A 22,980-nucleotide genomic window follows, 5' to 3' on the forward strand; every position below is an offset into this window, starting at 1 on the left:
ATCCAAGTACCTACAGATAATAAGTGACAGAGAAAGAATTCAAATCTAGGTCTTCTGACTCATATATGTATGTATTTTTTTCCTTTGCTGTGAAGTAAGGGAGATCTCTAATAGATGAGTCTACTAAGTCCTTCCCTTACAGATGACTTGAGATGTTGACCTTTAAGAGATAATGTGGAATGAATAGGAGACAGGAAGACTTGGTTTCAAATCCTGCCTCTTATATCTGATATCTGATATGTGTGATCCTAAGCAAGATCTTCTTGAGTCCAACTTCTCTAATCTTTGAAAAAAAGAGATTTGGACTACATAACTTATATGCTCTGCTTTCAGAGCCATATTTATGATCCTATGATTAAAGCATGGTGACATTGTTGGCAATTTCAAACATTGTGGCAAGTGGATATGCTTTTGCTACCTCTCAAATTCCATTCATACCAGTTGACCAATAAGACAAAAAGCACAGTATAATATAGTGAAATTGACATGGGCACTGTACCCCCAGAAACTCAGGCGAATTATTATCAGGGAAACTCCCTTGCTTCCTTACATCCTTGTGACTCTGAGCCTAAAAACACCCAATGACCTCTCTAGGGTCCTGATATGACTATCTTCCTTTGATCCTCCTCTAGATTTAAGATGGACAGAAAGATGCACCTTCAGGCTACACCTCAATCCTATCAGACATCTGTTTGTTCCCTAAAACTAAGGAATCTTTATGTCCCCAGGCAGATGATCACCCCACCTCACCCAATGCCTGGGTGACTAACACTCTGTTGCAAAAAGTTTAAAATCCCCAGAACTGATGTTGTCTGGGGGAACAGCCTTTCCATTCATGCTGTCCTCCCAAGGAACTGCTTCCCATCTTGCTGTTCCACCTTGCTATCCTGGCCATTCTCAACATTACTTCCTAAATTAATAAATTTCTCTTTTTGTTTTTAAGCTAAGTTTTGGAGTCTTGCATTCTTGCAAAAGTTATCCTTCCTGAACCCCAGGGGTACACATCTGAACCCCATAACTAAATGAATAGGAAATCCCTCTCAGATATGTTTCCTGCCCATTTGGGTACCTTACTGGTAAGCTACCAAGACTATCATCTTATGAGAAGAGGCACTCTCACTCCTTTCCTAATTTAGAGCTGAATAATTGGGAGAAGGTAACAGTTTAAGTAGACTTGAGTGGAAGTTTATTCTGGTAGGAGGGAGAAAAAGTTTACCTAGCAAATGAATAGTAAACAACATGGTGGTGGAGCATATGGGAATGGTGGTGAGAGAGCAGTATTTGACCTATTTAGCAGAAGATAGAATCATAAATTCTACTTGAAAGGGACCTTAGAGGTCATCTAGTCTAAGAACTCCCTGAAATATGAATCCCCCTCTACCACATTTTTCTATATAATTTACATACAATGAATATGGTAATTACAAGCAAGTCTGCCTTTTATTAAAATGTGTCCCCCAAAGATCTCTATTTGGCAATACTTGGTCGACAATGAGTTTGAGTTATTATATGCAACTACAAGTTAAGAATGTAATACTTCCTTGCAAAATCTGGAATTCAGCACTCTGTCCTAATTTGGTGCAAATCTGGGAGATTTTGCAATCTTTTAATATTTTTTCCATCTTTTCAGCTCATGGGAAGGTCAAAGATTTCCAAAGGTTGAGTGACCAAATTCTCTTCTTTGGAGTGCCATTGTAGAGTAAATGGTAACAGCCTATTACTTTCCAGGCTATGAGCTACCAATTTCCAACTCTTGGGTTTTGATTGTCATCGATCTTAAGTGAAGATGAGTTAGTGAGGACACTGTGGGAGAGGAAAACACTGGCTGGTACTTAACAGAATATTTTTCTTCCTGAATCTCTGTTAAATGGCTTGGCAGAGGAAAAAAATCATTTGTGCAGTAAGATTTGATTTTAATCATACCAGATTGAGTCTGGCCATTTCATCTCTGCCTTGGTATTTAGCCAGTCAAAAGGAGACAATTACTACCCAAGAGGCCAAGTCTTCTATCATGTTGACATGATCTCAATTTCTAAAGAGGAGTTGGACAGGCAAAATGAACACAGCTGGCCTCTGACTACATGATGAACTTTTTAAATGCATTCTTTCCCAAGTACTTTTAGGCATTGTAGAGACACTCCCAATCAGGGAACTTTTGCTGAAGTTCTTAATATGCTCAACATTCAAAGGTACCATGACTATGATTTCAAAACATTGTTATCTATGAACATGGCATTCTCCAGAGACCCGTAGGCCCGGTTGGTGAGTAACTATCTTATAATCACTGACAAAAATAGAAAAGATGGATGAACTCTTATGGGAAAAACATTTGATTATAAAAATACCTTCCATCTTTATGGTGCATTCTTTTTCCTTTCTTCCCTTCTTTTCTTTGTAGAAAGCTTTTCAATACAGGTTCATATATTTTGACTAGACTAGCCAATAAAGGAGATGAGTTTTGACTTGAGAGGGAAGAGCAAAGGCCATTTAATGAAAGTTATAGAAAAGGTTTTTGCTAATAGCTACAATAATAATAAAGAGCATTTATATAGTATTTTAAGGTTTGCAAAGTGCTTTATGAAAATCATCCCATTTTATCCTCAAATCATCCCTGGGGGATAGATTTATTTTTATTCCCATTGTATAAATGGAGATTTTGAACCTTTGACTTCGTTCCCCAGAAGTCCTTAGTATTTCCCAAAATTCCCTCTACTCTCTCCTAGGTCTCCATGTTGGTGAGATCACATTATTGGTATTTAAGTGGATGTATGCTCCTCCCATGCTCTCTCTTTGACCTGCGACCAGGCGGAATTCAGGCATTTCTTTTGCTTTACTTATTATTAATAAAATGTTATAAAATATATTTAGTTATTGTATATTAATTTTAATCTTTACATTTTGGCTTACCATGAAGTGATTATGAATTCTTGAAAAATTTTGAGCAGATAGCCTTACAGTAAAGATAGTAAGTTTTCCCGATTGCTGCCTACCATGAGGGTCCAGTGACTTGCCTGCACTCTTGCCACCTACCTATGCCTGCTGTTTCTCCAGTCCATCTGCTTGAGCCAGCATTCCTCACCACTCTACACCCAGCTTGGAGGAGCTTGGAGCCTCCTTTTTCAGAGACCAGACCCGCCACAAGAGCCTGCCAATCCCAGCCATTTATTTTCCACAGAGGGTGACATATAAAAATCTTTCTGCCCCAATCCCTTTCCACACTCCATGTGTGTGTTTCTAGCTTGCCATAGCCATTTTTCAGCATGGAGAAAAGTATCTCACACCTTCTAATTTTCATCCAGATCCTGGACTCCTAGTTTAGAAGGATGTTAGTTTGGGGGGAATAAGCCTGCTTTTTTTTCTTTCTTTTTCTTGACCCAAAACACTAAGGAGGAGTACTTTTTCCTTCATATGCAAGTATGTTATTGTTTTCCCTTAAGTTTTTGTCTCCTAACTTGTTTACTCTATAAACAAGCCTCATTCAGGTTTTTTTTTTTTTTTTGAGGAATAATGTTCAAACAGCTTCCATTTCCATAGAGCCTTATAGAGCTCAAGCAGCTCAGTTTTGGAGTGTCTTTTCTTACTGCAGGTCCTTACGTTTAGCTTGATTAATCCTGAGATTCAGAGGGGAGATTCATCTTTCTACACACTTTTGGCATTTGGGCCTGCTCAACCTTTAAAATATCTCCAATTTGAGATCCCTCCATACTATGTTCAGTGCAGAATTCTCCCTCACTATGATGAACTTCAGAGCTCTGACAAAAGAGATGCAAATGGATGATTAACTCCTGGGGGAGGGGAAGGAAACTTTAAAAAAAAGATCTGGAAGTTTATTGCTAACTATTTTGAGTTTATTCTCCTCCTATAATAGTGAACAAGTGTATTGGGATTAGTGACTGTACTGCCTGCCTGCACCTTCTCATTTGTTTATATTATTGTATTCACTGATTGCTTTAAAGTTTAATATTTTAAAGTTTATCTGTATTAATCTAAACAATACCTTTCTGTAATACTGAATCATTTTAAGCTACTATGTTTTGTCTATATTGATCTTTTATTTGTACCTTTACCTCTGCTGAAGAACAGAATATCACTGTATAAGCCCATGAACATCTTGCCCAAACCCTTGTCACTAGAACCATTGAAGATTACATGTTGCCTTTGTTAATTGTCACATAGATAATGATGGATAGATTTCAACAAAACTGGTTAAATTGTATGCAACCTTTGGAGAATTTAATGAGCTAAGAATTTAAATGGTAATTCTAAGGGGTCTTCACAAATAATTTTAGCCAACTAGTGGTTTCTGAATGGATGATTAAAAATATATATATGCAGAATATATATATATTATATTATGTGCATAATATAATATAATATATATTATAAAGAATGTTGTATTAAAGGTAAAAAGTTCATGTGAAGCAAGAAGTCAAAAAGAGCTTCTGTGCATGCATAATAATTTAGCTCTTCAGTTTAATTTACTTCCACCTGAACAATCTAGATTTCTTGGTGAGGTTCTAGACCCAAATAAGTTTTACTTTGTTTAAAAATATATTTGCCAAGGTTGAAGATTTGTTACAGCTATAAAAATTGTGACAAATATCCATCAATTCATAGGTTTTTTTATGTCATACAGCTATTTATATGAAATATGAAAGTAGGTTTGTTTGCTTTTGTAAATAACTGGGCTATCGTGAATTTTTGGGACTTCGATACTTCTTTGAATGTGCAGTATCTACTGTGTTACTGTTTTATTCTGAAAATTATTTGTATCTCACACAGAAGTGACAGGGTGTCACTGATTTTAAGATATATTTTTGATTTTTAAAACTTTTTTATTATTGTTTTTCCTTGCATGTGCAATATAGTATCTGAATTTTGTTTTTTTCTTTCCTTCTTGTATTTGAAGCACATACCAACAATATTGAGATTTTTCTTTAACTTTTTTTGAATTTGCAGTAATATAAGTTTAAAATACATTTGTTCTAATATAAATGCATACCCCAAAGCTTTAGAATATAAAAATGATGCCAATGATTGTTTAAAAAGTATGGGACTGGTCAAGATGGCAGCCTAGAAGGAGCAGAAGTTCAGACCTCTGAATACCCTTCCTTACTGATCACAAACTGAATGTTCCTAGGGGACTGAAAATCAAACTTAACAAGACAGAGCCAAGGAACCCTCCTGCTGAACTTAATTCAAAAGGTACGCCCCCCAAAAGCTAGAATCTGAGAACACTCGGATTTAAGGGGAAGACAGAAGGAAGGTCCCAGGACCCAACCCCCCTCCCAACTAGAGCACTGAGGCTCCAGCAGCAGCGGGAACTTCTGGGTGGGCAAAGGTGCTGGTCTGGAGGGTGTACCTTGCAGGCAGGGCTGTGCCAAGTTAAAAGCATCCAACACAGATGGTGGGGAAGGAGCTAGAGAGGCAGCATAGACCTGGCAGCCTGGACAGAGCTGTGGAGATCCTCCATATTTGCTCCAGCCTTCCAGGAGGTTTTGGACTCAGAGAACACCCAGCCCAACTAAGCTGAACTTAATCCCATCAAAAGTATCCAGAACTCAGGGAAGCCCAGGCTCCACGCCCATACTCATTGACTGTTGGATTTTAATCCAATCAAAAGCCTCCAGAGGACAGGGAAGCTCAAACCCCCAACAACCCTCCCCTACAGACTATACCGAGAGATCTCCTATTAAAGCTCCAAGAGGGGAGACTGACAGAAGCCCCCAGAACCAAAAAAAATGAGAGGAGCAAGAGCACATACAAATATGGGGAGTAAAGAAGGGGTAAATATGAGCAAAAAACAGAAAAAGAAGAAAGAAACTATAATAGACAGCTTCTATTCAGCAAATAGAAAAGAGGGGGAGAGATCAACAAAGGACAAATCAGAAATCCCAGAGAATTGGATACAGGCTGTGGAAGAACTCAAAACACAATTAAGAGGGGCTGAAGACAATTGGGAAAATAACTTAAAAATTTAGATAAGTCATCTGGAAACAGAGGCACTTGAACTAAAATGGGAAAATAGTGTCTTGAAAGCCAGAATCAACCAGCTGGAAAATGAGGCAAAGGAGATGAAAGATGAGGCAAAAGAGATGAAAGACAAGGTAAAGAGGATGAAAGATGACCTTCAAAGAAAATCAGACCAGAAGGAAAAGGATTACCAAAAAGGCAGGGATGAAATCCAATCTTTAAGAACCAGAATACAACAACTAGAATTAAGTGATCTCACAAGGCAGCAGGACACTATAAAACAAAATGAAAAGAAAGAAAATATTGAGGAAAAGATGAAGCATCTCACTCACAAAACAGACGATTTAGAAAATCATTTTAGAAGAGACAATTTAAGAATCATTAGTCTACCAGAAGACCATGACAAAAGAAAAAGCCTGGACATAATACTACAGGAAATTATTCAGGAAAATTGCCCTGATATCCTAGAACAAGAGGGGAAAGTAGGGACTGAAAGAATCCACAGATCACCTCCTGTACTTAATCCCCAACTGACAACACCCAGGAATGTTATAGCCAAATTCAAAAACTATCAGACCAAAGAAAAGATATTACAAGCTGCCAAGAAGAAGTCATTCAGATGATACCATGGAATCACAGCTCTTTTATTATTATATTTTTCTTGCATGTGCAATGTACTTTTTCAGTTTTTTTATTTTTCTCTCTCTCTCTTTTATATTTGAAGCACGTCACTAGTATTAAGATTTTCTTTAACCTTTTGATTTTTCAGTACTGCAAGTTTAAGATACAGTTGCCAATGCATACCCCCAAAAAGCTTGTGACTATAAAAATGATGCCACTAATTATTTAAAAAAAATTATGGGACTTTGCTTAATTATTCTGTCTGATTCCAGGACAAGATATACACACAAGAGCCATTGCACAGAGCCAAAGAAAAGCCAATCCAGGATGTATTGATGCACTTCTAGGTCAATACAAAGGTTTTGAACCTAGTGTGAAGACTCGAGGTTACTGTGTTTGACATTGTTAGACATAGGCTTTCCTTGTGTCCACACTCACTCTGAAAATACTCACAGACGAGTATCCCCGAAACCTTGGCTCATAATCTGGTCCATTTTTCTGCCTTTCATAGTGTGGTACCTTTCTGTAGTCCTGGCTATTGACTGGGTAAATGCATCATTGCTTCAATCATTTTGATTGGGCCCTGATTCAAGAACCTGTTATAGATTTATTTTTCCTTATACTTGGAATTTTTATACCTAAGACTTTGATAGTCTATGTTTTCATCTAGAAATTTTTTTTTTGGATTTTTCTGATATCTTTTAATATCCCTTGCCAATTGATTCATATACCTCATACCTCAGCCATGCATCCCTAAGTGATCCTGTTTTTTTAATCACCCTCTTAACGGGGAGAATATAAAAAATATCATTATTTAAATTGCAAAGTTTAAATTCTGTTTGAGAAGAATTTTAGGTAAAGAAGATGCTACCTCTCTGAATCCAGAACTGAACTGTTGGAGAAGATACCATGAAGAAGCCTCCAGACCACAAGTTGCACAAATTTGAACTTTGGGTGTGGTTGATTGAACATTTATTTGTATGTATACTCTCATGCCAAAGGGGACTGCCCCCTAACTGGCTTTTTGTCAATGCATTCAGCAATTATTGGTTTTTTTTCTCTTATCCTCAAATTACTGTAATGTTTAAGTTGATTATGTTTTCATGATCCTTTTTGGGGAAACTTGTATCCCCAATAACGATCAAATGCGGGAAGGTAAAAATAGACTTGAACTCTGGACTTCAATCCCCACAAGCACTTGCTCCACTTCCCCAAAATGCTTTGTAATCTCACAGAATTCAGAGGTGGGCCGAGATCGAGAAGGGTTTTAACCTGATTGCAAAGGCTTTTGTGGTCTCTTTTGGACTTCCGTTTTGGAGCAGAGGCATCTATTCCATGATGTGAGATTATCTTGTCTAGGCCTCTCTGGCCTAGGCACGTGTTTCTTATCCTGTATTTTCTTTAATCCTTAATCTTTAATAAACCTCTAAAAATATAATACTCCTTGCAGAGAGAAACTAATTTCTATCTGCTTCAGTCTCCCTAAATTTTAATCTTTACAGGGGCGGGTGTGCTAACAAACTGCGGAGACCAGGAAGAACTAGTCTCAGGCAACCTAAATCAACAGAAAACCAACCCATATCACCCAGACCTTGGACCAAAAAAGGAAAGGGGAAAAAATAAACCACCTATGGGATGGCTCACATGGCCCAAAATCAAGCCTCCAAGAAGAAAGGGAAAAAAGTGACTGTTGAAAACTTTTATGATGGGAATACCCAAGGAAAATAAGAGAAAGAGGATGAAATTCAAAAGAAATCAAAACATGTCCCCCAAAATGGAAATTATCCAGAAGCTCTGGAAAAACTCAAATTGGAGCTTATCCAAAAGATGGAAACCTTTAGGTAAGAAAAATGGGGGAAAAAACCCAGAAAGAGGTCAGCAGCCTGACAGATAAGACCTCAGAATTGGAAAAAGAGCTGGAAGCATCTAACAGAAGGGCAGACCAAGCTGAAAATCAAAACCAGTCCCTAAAGACCAGAATTAAGCAACTTGAAGACAGTGAACTTGCAAAACAGCAAGAATTAATAAAGCAAAGCCAAAAAATTAATGTATTAGAAGAAAACATAAAATATCTCACTGACAAGGTGACAGACCAGGAAAACAGAGGAAGGAGAGACAACTTGAGAATCATTGGTTTGCCTGAAAAAACAGAGATAAACAAAAACCGCGATGCCGTACTACAGAAAATTATAGAAGAGAATTGCCCCAATGTTCTTGAGCAAGGGGGCAAAATAGAAATTGAAAGGGTCCATAGACCCTCTATACTAAATTCCCAAAAGACAACCCCCAGGAATGTAATTGCCAAATTCAAGAGCTTCCAAGCTAAGGAGAAAATCTTACAAGAAGCCAAGAAGAGGAACTTCAGATATAGAGGGTGTGACAGAAAAAGTGTTTTTCATAAACTATGACTGTGGAAATATGGTTTCAAATAAAAAATATAGTGTCCCCAATGGGAAAATCCCCAAATATTAAATATACCCAAGTCAGCTGGGTTTTTATGGAGATTTTAATTAATACAAATAAAAATTAATGAAAGAGAGAGAGTAAGAGGAAACAATGAGAAAAGGGCTAGGCCAACCCAGGCCAGCTTAGGCCAGTTTAGGTTTAAGCCTTAAGAGAGAGATCAGTCAGTGTTTAATCCACTCACCACAAGATTTGTCCCAAGCAAGATTCTAGTGTTCAGAGAGACCCACCAGTTCAGCACATGAGCTGGACTTCAGCTCATTCCCCACTTTAAACAATGAAAGGACTTAGTCAGGAATGTGAGAACTCTACTCCACCCCAACTTAAGCATACTTTAGGGGAAGATAAAGTTGTAAACACCTTGCTGAACAATGAAAAATACTTAACCCATACTTACAGTATAGCTCATGCTGGCCTAGGCTGGTCTAGCCCTTTTCTCATTATTTCCTTTTTTTCTCTCTCTCCCTTTCATTAATTCCTCATTTGTATTAATTAAAATCTCTATAAAACCCAGCTGACTTGGGTATATTTAATATTTGGGAATTTTTCCTTGACGACCACTTTATATTTGATTTAAAACAAGACACTGTCTTGAAACCATATTTTCTGTGGTCACAATTTAAGACAATCTACTCTTTTAACTGCCACAGTTTATGGCTTCCACTATTTTAACTCTTACACCATTGTAACCAAGGAATAATATTCTAAATTGGCTAAATAAACTTATTCAAATGGGAAAAATTTTTTTAAAAATTTAAAAAAAGAAAATGAAGGATGACCAACAATAATAAAAACCTGCTCCAACCATCAAAAAAAAAATTATGGGACTTTGCTTCATGATTCTGTCTGATTCTAGAAGAAGGGAATATAAAAAAGAGCTACTGTACATTGCTAAAGAAGCATAGAATATTTGAATAGTGTCTATGGAGCACAAAGTCAAAGAGACCAGATCCCAGTGGGATTGATGTAATTTTGAGCCAAGACAAGAGAACTTGAACTTGTTTGGGGTTCAAGGTGACTGTTTAACATGTGTTAAATACAGGACTTCCTTGGGTCACATTCTATCAAGCACCTCCTTTTTGCTGCCATCTAGGCTCTCATTTGCTGCTGAAATCCAGTCCCTTTTCTGTCTTTCATGGTGTGGCAAACTTTCTATAGTCCTGGCTACTGACTGGGTAAATGCATAATTGTCTAAATAATTTTAATTGGGCCCTGACTCAAAGACCTGTTATAGTTTTGTTTTTCCTTTACTTAGATTTGTTTAGATATAAGACTTTTACATTTTGTATTTTATCCACAAGTTATTTTTCTCTTTTATTTGGATTTTTTCGTGTTTTTTATTTTCTTTTGCAAATTGATTCATATACCTTATAACTCAGCCATGCATCCCTGAGTGATCTCTGTGTTTGTTATCATTCACCTCAGGGGGGGCAAGTTATTGTTGTGAACTTTGATTTAAATTTGAGCAATTTTAGGATAAGAAAGTTGCCAACTCCCAGAATCCAGAATATGCAATGAAGATAAATGCCTGCAGAGACCACATGCTGCACCAGAAGATCCAGAGTAAACTTTGGGATGTGAAGTGAACTATGGGTGGTTGAAATGACTTTGTTTTGAATGTATACTCTTATGCCAAAGAGGACTGTCCCCAAATTGGCTTTTTGTCAACCTAGTAATCATTGGTTTTGTTCTTTCTTTTCCCTTTTATCCACAAATTATTACAATTTTTAAGTTGAATATATTTCCATGATCCTTTTGGGGAAACTGGTTTCCCAATAGGATCATAGGGATGTGAATTTTAGATTTACTCCACCCTGCTTAGTCTAGCAATCAGGAATGTATACATCCCTACTTAAGGATTAAGTGTTGAGAAGGATGGCCTATGACAGAGATGTGCTAGAAAAGTGACAAATAAGAAACAACTGACAGACCCCTTGAGCTGTCCTAAGTCAAGTTTAAGCTACCATTGGTACATGTGAGATGCAGGAAGTGATGTAAAAAACCGTCTATATATTTTGTGGCACTTCCTATCTCCAGGCTCTTTTAGTGGAGAGGTGGCTCTGGCTCTTTTGCGGACGGAGACATGGTTGGTGGCAGCATGCTGAGGGTCTTGGCATTTTGGTGTGCTTGTAGCTTTTGTCCAGGCTTGGCAATAGTGTGCTAGGTGAGTGAGTTTTCACTGATTCCTTTTTCCTTTAACTTCAAAAGCACTATTGTCTTAGGAGGCCTCTTCTCTTGGAGTATACCTCATGGATGGAAGCTGAGCTAGTTTTAATCTTGGAGGAGGCCTCGTGGCTGGGACTCTGAACTTCCCTTAGCTTAGGCTAGGCCAGAAAATTCTTATACCTCTTTCTCTCTCTTCTTCTTAATTCCTTCCCTCTATATTAATTAAGCCACCATAAAATTCCCAAACTGACTTGACTATTTTTATTGGGATTTGAATTAATCCATGGTGACCAACTAAATTTATATTAAGTTAAAAAAACCCTAAATTTACCCCCTTAAAGTCTGGCTAATCCACAAAGGTTGTGACCAGGACCCTCAAATTTCTGTGAAACCTTCTTTTCCTTTCTCTCTATTACTTCCTCAAGTCAGTCTTTAAAGCATCTAACTCAACAGTTCAAAACAAAGATGCAAGATCAAGTGAGTATAAAACTTTTTTTTCTCTTTTCTCCTTAATTTGAATTGAACACAGTCTTTTTTTTTTAAACCTAAAAGTTGCAGGACCTTAAGTGGCCTTAGCTGGGGAAGCTCTTTCTGAATCTCCCTTCCCTTAGGGAACAAACAACCCAATTAGCCAACCATTACTGACAATACTGCCTATATTACGCTTAACTAGTGATGATAAAAACCTAGAGGAAATTTTGGTTTTGTCCTGCTCCCCACATGTCTCTAGTTTAAAATTAAGTGAGAAGTAAAACCTGGTGAGGCCAGCTAGGCAAAGCAGAGTCTTTGCTCAAAGAAAGGGAAATAGAGGCTTGTGACTTCTCACAAATCAAACAAAAACTCAGTCTTAGCCTCAGGCAAAAGGCTTCATTTTCTGTATCCTTTTGACCTAGGGGACTTGATTGTATTAAAAGGCTCTTAAAATAAGTACACTACAACCAAATCTTTTGTTTTCACTCCCTGACTTTAACCCCTAGCCAGTAGCTACATCTACTGACTAAAAAAATTATAAATAATTTAAAAATATATATGTGCATATACCTATGTACATATATAAATGAATTCTACATTTTACGAAATTTGTATGGTGTTTGAAGAATTAGGGACATTAAAGATTTCAGAATACCTCCCATTTTTATGTTCTTAGGTAATTTCATTTTTTACTCCTAAATACCGTGACAAGAAATGCTACCTTGAAAAAATTTGAAGCTAAAATGCAGGAAAACATGCAAAACCAATTGGATAATTTAAAATGCTTCTTACAGGGTCAATTAGCAAATACTGACCCCACCTAAAACATGTCTGACCCTTACAAACCTGCTTCTGAACCTCTAAATGAGGAAATTCCCTCCCCTGAAATGGAGATGGAAAACACCTCTCCTATAGCTCAGCTACCGGACTGCTACTCTCATGGTTTGCAAATCTTGGCTGAACTTACTTCCCAAGACCCTTCTTCTGAAATCTCAACTTCTGAAATCCCAGTTTTTCCTGTTCCTTCTCCTACTCCAAAACCAATTCCAGCCCCAAGGAAATCTCATCCATCTAAAGAAACTGTTTTTAGTTAAACTGACTCACAGATACAAAATTCAACTAGAGGTATTTTTTCTCTAAGGGAAGTACCTGAAATATGATGCAATGGGGATGTGGTGACTGTAAGGCACAATATACCATTTACCCCCCAAGAAATAAATGAATTCACATGAAATGTTCCCACATATGAACAAGATCCCTTTCTAGTAATGAAAAAGATGACAGACATATTTTTTCAGTATAATCTGTCTTACAAAGATGTTAAAAACTTGTTCCAGGCTTTTTTAATTGAATGTGAGAAAAATAAAATAATTTTTCATGTCAATAAAGCCCAGGGGCACAAAACAGCACACTGGCCATCTCAGGATCCTGAATGGGACTATAACCACTCTGAGGATTATTTACAATTATACTGTTGTAGGGAGGCCATCTTAACTGCCTTGAAAGAGTGTACTGACAGTATAGATAATTGGACAGATTTTGAAAAAATTAAGCAAAATGAGGAAGAGACACCCTCCAGATTAATGGACAGAATAATTGAGTTTGGGGATCGATACCTAGATTTTGACCTTTCTAAAGAAAATTTCATAAAACAAATTAAAAGGCACTTTGTTAATAACCCTTGCAAAGTGATTAGGGATTATTTTAGAACTCATTGCCCAAGGTGGCCTCTAATGGATCTTGAAGAATTATGAAAAACTGTTCTATGTGTTTTAAAGGGAAACAAAGAAAAGGAGGAAGAGACTAATGATTTCATGGAGAAAATTGAGAAAAAATTGACATATTTAACAGATAAAATAGCTAAACTGGAAAAAGGGCATGATACTCAACCAATGGCACTTTGTCCTCTCCAAGAATCTAACAAACGATCCATTAACTGCCAATTCTGTAAGAAGAAGGGCCACAGAATGATAGAGTGTAGCACTTTATTCGAGGCAATCAGAAATAATATGCAGTTTAATAACAACTACAGAAATAGTAATTTTAGAAATAACTATAATAATTATAATGGAAATCACAACTTTAGGAATAGATATTGGGAAAATGGTAATGCAAACCAAATGACTCCACAACTATATAACTTAAGTGGTGCTTGTCCAAAAAATACTTGGTATGCTAATGACCTTCAGGGGGGTACCCAAGGAACTTCCCAAATACTATAAAGGTGTCCGGGGTGGGGCACAGAAATCAGAGGATACAACCTTTGATTTTCTAGACCCTGATGTTCTACTACCTCTTGTCCCTATTCACTGGCTCCCATACGGATGAGTCCCATGTTACCTTGAAGTTGGGTAACACCTATTATCATTGTCTTTTGGATACTGGAGCTTCCAGGTCTGTATTAAAGAGTACATCTGATTTACATTGCTATTCCATTGACTCATAGAGTGTAATGGGAGTGTCAGGGATACCCCAAAGAGTGAAAAAGCTTTCCGCTAGGATGGTGTCTGTAGGATCCCTAGAAGTACAACATTCTTTCCTCTTGATGCCTGACTCCCCTTTAAATTTGCTGGAGAAGGACCTTATATGCAAACTTGGAGTCACAATAACTTGCTTCCCAGATAGTTCCTTATCATTGAAAGTACCTGAGGAATCTTTAAAATTATTCCCTGTACTTCTCTCAGAGAGCCAGGAGGGGAAAGAGCATCCCACCTTTGTAATACCTGCAGATATACTAGAGTCTCTTTGGGCCACATCTTCTTCTCAGCTGTTCCTATGCAGATAAAAACTAAATCTAGCCAGCCTCCTTCCATTCCTCAGTATCCCCTCTCAAAATAGGCAATTGAGGGTATTACTCCAGTAATAAACTCATTAATTGAACAGAAAATAATAATCCCTTGTAAATCTGAATACAATTCATGCATCCTGCCCATTGAAATAGGGCAAAAATAGGGCCTGATGGCAGGCACCTCTATAGATTCGTACAGGATTTGAGGACTGTGAACAATCACATTATAAAGAGAAACTCCGTAGTTTCCAACATACATATGATCATTTCTTCTATTCCTAGCACAGCTACATACTTTATAGTAGTGGATTTGTGCTCAGTCTTCTTTTCCATATCCATTCATGAAGATTCTAGGAATATCTTTGCTTTCACCTGGAAGTGTTCAAAGAATACATGGTGTTGTCTGCCCCAGGGTTACATGGAAAGCCCCAGGTTATTTGCACAAATTTTGAGCCAAGACACAGATAATATAACATTTACAAGCAGTAAATTAATTAAATACATAGATGATCTAGTCTTGGCTTCAACAGATGCAGAAACATGTCAGGAAGATAGTAAACATCTTCCTTTGGAATTCCTCAAAAGAGGGCATAAGATCTCCAAGAATAAAGTTCAGTGGTGTCTCCCTAAAGTAGAATATTTGGGGTTCATCCTGACTGTGGGTCTCCATTCTATTTCTCCCAAACAAATTGAAAATATTCAAAATTTAAGTGTTCCTACCACTAAGAAACAGTTGAAAACAATTTTAGGAGCAACAGGGTTTTGTAGACAATGTATTCCTTACTATGGGGGAATTACTAAACTTATAGCACTTATATATATTATATATATGTATATATATATATATATATGTGTGTGTGTGTGTGTGTGTGTGTGTGTGTGTGTATCACTAATAGCACTCTTATAGCACTAACAAAGGATTTGATCCCCAAACCCCTCTAATTAGAGCCAGAACACCTTTCAGTTCTGTCAGATCTAAAATAGGTTATCCTGTATGCCTCCACTCTAGGCATCCCAGATTACAACAAGCCATTTACTTTATATGTACATGAGTAAAGAGGGGTAGCTTTAGGTGTTTTAACTCAGACTTTGGGACCTTCTCAGTGTCCAATTGCTTATTATTCTGCCCAACTGGACCCAGTAGCATCACGAGCACCACCATGCCTTAGAGGAGTGGCTGCTACCGCCTTACTAGTGACAAAAACTGTCGATCTAGTATTGGGATGCCCATGAACAATTATGTGCCCACATGAAGTAGAAGCATTGTTGCTAAGGCATAGAACACAGGCATTCTCTGATCAGTGAATTACACGGTATGAAATAACCGTGTTAAACAAAGAAAATATTACTCTGAACTGCTTTACAACTCTTATCCCTTCTACCTTGCTTCCAGATTTAACAACTTCAGGAGAACCATTACACAGTTGTGAAACACTAGTGTCCATGGCAGAAAAGCCTCGAGATGATCTCTTGGACATTCCTTTAGATAACTCAGATCTGGTCTTATTTACTGATGGTTTTTCTTTTATGAGGGATGGCATACACTACACTGGAGCTACTTTAGTCACAGAATTTGCCACTGAGTGATCAGCTTCACTGCCCTCTAATATTAGTGCTCATGGTTCAGAACTTATAGCCCTGAAACATGCCTGTATAATTGCCAACGATAAAAAGGCAACAATTTATATGGTTTCTAGATATGTTTTTGGCATTTGTCACTCAGTCAGGATGCTATGGCTCCAGAGAGGACTTTTAACCTCAGCTGGAAAAATCTATAGCTACTGCAGAAATTATTAATGAAGTTCTTTCTGCTCTCAAACTGCCTGAAGCCCTAGCTGTAGATATTGGCTTAGGACTTGTCCAAAGTCAAATAGCTAGTAAGTATCTGAAATGGGATTTGGGCTCAAGCTTTCCTGACTTCAGATCTAACACTATACTTTTTGCTATTTCATTATAAGGAAACATTTCTGAATGATTAAAGTTGTCTAAAATGGAATGAGACATATGGGGTTATGTGTTACCTATCAGCACAGATAATGCAGAGGGTATACAAATGAATGTCAAAAATGTTGCAGAGCAGGGATATCATACTCTTCCAGAAATGAGGACCATTAATTTGTACATAAGGATGCCTGTGGATGCAGTATTTACTGTTTTAAAATGCAATGTTATCTATATCTGTATTTTTAATTTATTTTGTCAAATATTTCCCAATTTTATTTTAATCTGGTTTATATATTTGATGTTTCTGCAGAGGTTCTTACTTCAGGTAGGGATGGACTTATGTCAAGATTCCAAGTAGGAGCAATAGAGGTGAAAGAAACCTCCAAGATCATCTAGTTCAATTCTCTCATTTTACAAATAAGAAAACTGAGGCTCAACAAAGTTCAGTGACTAGTTCTGCAGGTATCTTATGTATGAGGATTTTGGATGAAGTGGTTTATGAAGTTCTTTTTAGATATAAACTAGACAATTTAAGTTATTTGAATATTTCTTTGGAAGTTAATAATCCATGGTCCAAATTATGAATATCCTCAAAAAATCATTCTCCAGTCTTTGCTTAAACTGCTCATATGTGTATAGTCTGTACCAATTCAGCATTAACCATAATTCCTGATTCCCCAACCATGAGAGAATGCTCAGTGGTTACTGTAGCATTCAAAGGAGACCCTCTGTTTTAAGTGGAAGCCTAATAATACTCTTATCTATAGTACTTTATGCTTTTACAAAGCACTTTCCTTTGATAGTTACAATCACATCCTTTGGGAGAAAGACAGAACAAATTTTTTATCTTTATCTGACAAATAAAAAAAAAAACCTTTCAGTGACTTGTCCATTGGAGGTAGAACCCACTTCTTAGATTTGTTTGCTGTGCTGTAAATGGAGATCTAGAGTCAGGAAGACTTGAGTTCAAATACTTACTATTAGAGTAACAAGTCACAATCTTTCTGAACTTCAGTTTTCTCTTCTATCAGTGTGAGGCTTGATTGAGAAAATGTTCATAAGGTACTTTGAAGACTTTAATCATGTGTATCAATATTCATCATTATCATTATCATCTTGTCTCTGGCTCAGATGAATTTGTCCATTATGGACTCCTGAGGCTCTTTGCTACAAGATGTATATATTACCATTGCTATTCATTATGAGGTTATGCAGAATGAGTAAGATGCCATTGCATTATTCAGTGATGTGTGGTGAACCGCTCAAAATATGACTGAAAATGATGTCTAGAAAAGACCAGGTACGCTCAGCACTTCTCAGTTCTACCAGCAACAAAAGGATTAGTGACAGGCTAAGGATTATTATTCACATTTGAAAAAAAAGGAAACTGAGTCTCAGAGAGGATAAACTACTTATCCAGGTTCACAGAGCTATTTAAAAACCAGAGTTCAGACTATTTCTGCTCAGGATTTTAGGCTTAAAGATAGCAATGAAGTTAAAAATTGTTCCCTATTGGGTAGAAGATTAAATTTTATAGTTTATTGCCCTTTATTTCCCTTAAATTAGATTTTCATGGAAATCTATATCTAAGCTATCAGTATGAATTATAGGATTATGAAATTCTAGATTTGGGAAGGACCTCAACAGTTATTTGGTCAAATCCCTACACAAGCTGTTAATCTTCAATGCAACTTTCCTGAAAAGTTATCCTCTAGCCTCTGCTAAAACAATTTTAATGACACTGAACTCCCTAATCCCTAAAGTAGCCCTTTCTATTTATTGTTTTTATTGTCCATTCATCCAACTAACATTAAGACACTGCTTTTAGGTGTCAGAGATACAAAGTCAGAAATAAGAAATAGTCCCTGTAATATAAAAGCTTATATTCTACTGGGAGATCCAACATGTAGAGAAATAAGTAAGCACACAATAATTTAAGGAGAGCGCCTTGGCTAATAATACGATTTTTGAGGACTAGGGAAGGCTTGGGAAGAAGATAACATTCAGACTGAACATTATATGAAACTAATGATTCTAAAAGGTGAAAATCAAACAGGAAAGCAGACATGTCTACTAGAGACCATGCTCCCCTGAACACAAAACTTCTGTTCTTTTGTTTTGAGGATCAACCTGTTATATGACTGGGGAACCAGGCATGAGTAGGAGCTAGCTCTAACTGGTTCAGAAGAGTAGATGGTCAAATTCTCATCATGAGCATTTATAGTGCAGATTTCAGCAAAAACTGCAAATCAGGGCTTTATTCTTTTGTTGATTGTCTAGAGTTAGGAAAGTGATGGAGAAAATGATAATGCAAATTAAACTTAAAAGAGTATCTGAGTACACATATTCCTGAAGAGCTTATTATTTCTATTTATTTAATAGAATTTATTCCCAGATTCCTCATTCCCTCCCTCGTCTCTCTGTACCATACAAATAATCATCAGACAGAAAAGATATGTATAGGTAGAATATATCTTTCATGTTTCATTTTTTCAATTCATTCTTTGGAGGTGGACATTTCACAAGTTATTGTTAAAATATTAATTCTGTAATTATATATGTATATTGTTCTCTTGACTACTCATTTCATTCTTCATTATTTCATGTACATCTTAAAAAAGATTCACCTGCTTATCTCTTTTTTTATGGAGCAGTAGTATTCCATCATAATCATATAACAGTTTATTCATCCATTTCCCAATTGATGGATATCTGTTTGATTTCTAATTATTTGCCTTCACAAAGAGAGCTGCTATAAATATTTTGGAACATAGATGTTCTTTTCCTTTCCCCCTGAACTCCTTGGAGAACAGACCCAATTGTTGGGTCTAAAGGAATATGCACAGTTTTGTAACTCTCTGGGGATACTTCCAAATTGTTTTTCAGAATGGTTGGATCAGTTCACAGTTTCACCAACTGTGAATTAGTATTCCCATTTCCCATATCCCTTCCAACATTTTAATTTTGCCCTTTTATCATTTTATTCAATATGATAAGTGTTTGATAATGTACTAGTGGGGGATCAGGAACCAAAGTTTGACAGGTAACTGAGAGGGAGGGAATAGATAAAGAGAAACATCACTTCCCTCCTAGGCAGAGCTATCCCAGAGAAGTTGAAGTTAATCTATGTCCAGAGCTGAAAGGTAAGAGGAAATCCCCTTCAATCTCTGGTTTCTATTCTCTTCTTTGTCTGATTGTTATCTGAGATTCCCTTAGTATATTGAAGAAAAGATGTCTAATTCTTTGGTAAATTATAAGATCTATTTATTAGTTGATAGGTCTGGGATGTTAGATTAGGGAAGAGGGAAACAGGAGGTCCTATTCTATTTTCTACCTAAAGTTTCTTCAGGGGTTGGGGCTCAGGTATAGGGACCAAGTTCCAGAAGACCTTAGGATCTTTGTGGAGTCAGGTTGATGTAATTTCCTGAGACAGAGATACAGTTTTGAAGGATCTCTTGCCTTCCCCAAAGGGAAGAAGTCTCTATCCACCACTTATAAAGAAAAATAGTTAACCTGGATCTCTTTAGTTCAACAAGGGATTGTAGCCAGTTAAAATCAGTGAGATTTGCACCTTTCCCTCTCATTTCAGAAGGACAAGGAGAAATATATCCCCAATTATTCACCTGCTTTTCTTAGCTGGAGATTCCAGTTTTATCCCCTGTTGGCAGTCAAAGTTCTATTTCCTTCTTGCATGAAATTTCATTGTAAAATCAAGTCTTTGCAATATATTGTATCTCTCTTATCCACAATGAATGATATTGCAAAATTATTTTGATTTGCCTTTCTAGCATCAATAATGATTTAGAGAATTTTTGGTATCCTTTGATATGACTGATTTCTTCATCCAAAAACTGTTTGTTCATATATTTTACCCATTTATCAGTTGGGACATGGCTCTTATTCTTATAAATTTGACAAACTTTTCTATTTATTTTAGATAGGAGACCTCTATCTGAGAAACTGTCTCTAATTTTTTTCATGATTTTCTGCTTTCCTTCTAGTCTTTGCTAGGTTAGTTTTATTTGTATGAGAACTTTTAAATTTAATTTAATCAAAATTATTCATTTTCTATTTCAAAGTGCTCTCCATCTCTCATTTACTTGTAAATTTCTCTCTTATCCATAAATCTTATAGGTAATATGTTCCCTGTTCTTCTGATTTGTTTATGACATCTTTTATGTCTAGGTTAAGTTCCACTTTGATTTTATCTTACTTAATGATGTGACATATTGGTCTATAACAGTTTCTACCAAGCTTCTTTCTAATTCTCTCAGCAAATTCTACCAAATAGTGAGTTCTTATCCCCCAAACTTGAATCTATACTTTTGTCAACTACAAGGTTATTATAATCTTTTACTATTGTTTGTTGTATGTCTGTTCCATCCCACTGATCTACATTTCTGTTTCCTAGCCAGTAGTAGATAATTTTGATATACAGTTTAAAATTTAGTAATGCTAGTCTTCCTTTTTATTAATTCATTTTATATTCTTGATCTTTTTTGTTCTTCCAAATGAATTTCATTATTATTTTTTCTAGCTCAATAAAATAATTTTTTGATAATTTAATTAGGATAGCATTGAATAAGTAGGATAGTCTAGGTATGATTGTCATTTTAATTATATTGACTCTGCCCACCCATGAACAATTGATTTTCTCCAATTACTTAAATATGATTAGGTTTGGTGCTCTATCCACTGTGATACCCATGTGCCCACTGTTGAATATTTATCAAAACATTCTTTGAAGAAATCCTGGTAGGCACCAAGTCAGAGGACTAGACAGAGCAGAGCTGTAGTCCTTTGAGGAAATCAGATAACAAGACATGCCTCTCGTTGGATGGTCATTTTATTTTATTTTATTTTATTTTATTTTTGCTTCTGCTGTGACCTGAAGATCATTTCATCTTAGACCTTGCTTCTACCTTTGGTTTGCTTAGTTGTGATTATATTCTATCTCTCTAGATAGCTACTTGTATCCTTCTCTCTCATTGACTGTGATATACCTAGGCACAACCTGTGCAAAATGCTCTTTTACTTATCTATCTTTGCCTCCTCATCACTGGTCCTTTTTCTCATGGTCCTGGCTTAGCTAGTCCAAGTTTAGCTAGAATCTTTCCTTTTTGAGAGTTGCAGGGATGGGGGCTGTCAATCTGATTTCATAGGTGTACAGAACTGGATGAGAGAACTCCATTTACCAAGGCAGTGTAATGTAAGAAAGAGAATTCCAAGGGGTTGCAATGAGAAGCCAGACTGAAGGAGAGATCAGGTGAATAGCAGCTGAGGAGGGGCAGAGAGAGAAACCTGGGAGTTCTAAAGGGATTAGAACTCTGAAGCCAATTGTCAATGATCTTCCATCATGGGAGGTGAAAGGAAGGTGGTTTTCCTGGAAGCCGAGAAAGAGCCCATCCATTTGGGGCCTGATATTCCTTCTGGGACACAAAAATATCTCCACTAAGACTCTTCAGGAGCAGCTACCTGAATTCTCAAGGGGGTTTTGGATTTGAACTTGAAGTGGGACACTTCACAAATGAGTTCAAACACCTAGAATTTCAATTATTGGAATCATAATTTATTAATAAAAGAGAGAAATAAAGAATATACCATCTGGGGCAGAATTCCCTAATGGAAAACTGCATCAGACTGACATTACAGGATAACTTATATACATTACAAAGTTCTTATCTGACAACAAACAGACCTTAACACAGGAATGTGGGAATGTGGGGTCTGAGATGGGGGGACAATTCTTAGACTTATGAGGAGGCTGTTATCCAAGCAGTGTTTATCTTCACTTAGCCAAATGTTAGTTCAATGACCCTTTGATATTCCTGCAATTCCTTTTTTGTCTCCTGCCCCCCAAAGCTAAGCAGAAATCAGTTTGTTATCTACCTAAACAGTTTGTCTCTCCTGGAGGGAAGGGAAACCAGGTCTGTCCCCTAAAAATGCAAACAGGGGTAATTTTTCCATCTTTGGTCTTTTTGGGTCTACTTCAGACTCGCTCTGGCCAGAGCCATCCAGATCTTTCCCTGAGATTTCTTTCTCTCCCTGACATGTTCCTAGACTCCTGAATTAAAAGTTAGTTAAGCTGAGGAATAGGGATCAACCAGCAACTGACTGGAAGAGGGTTCAAGGTGCACTAAGCCTTGAACTCCAAGAACTTGGGGGGACAGTCTGCCAGAGGGAACACGTGTTAGGGTTTCCTACTTCGACACCCTTACCTCTCCTTCTTTGCATGAACCCAAATAAATTGTTTACTACTTTAGAATTAGGTCTGGCTGGTTTCTGACACTAAGTAAGGGGACAGAAGATTTGGGGAGAATCACATCTCTTCCCCAAAAGGGAAAGTTAGCTGAGGATCCCAGTGATCCAATCTGCCTAACCCAAGGAACAACATCTCTCCTTGAGAGTGGGGTGACCCCAGGTTTCTGGAGGGAAGTGGCAGTGGGTGTCTCTAAGGAGACCAGAGGCAAAAGAATCCATCCTGCCTCTCAACAATAGCTGAGACCAAAGGGGAGGCAGTGGGTCATCTTACCAAAACTAATCTCTCCAAGTCT

The sequence above is a fragment of the Monodelphis domestica genome, chromosome 5 (assembly GCF_027887165.1).
Source record: "Monodelphis domestica isolate mMonDom1 chromosome 5, mMonDom1.pri, whole genome shotgun sequence".
Lineage (NCBI taxonomy): Eukaryota > Metazoa > Chordata > Mammalia > Didelphimorphia > Didelphidae > Monodelphis > Monodelphis domestica.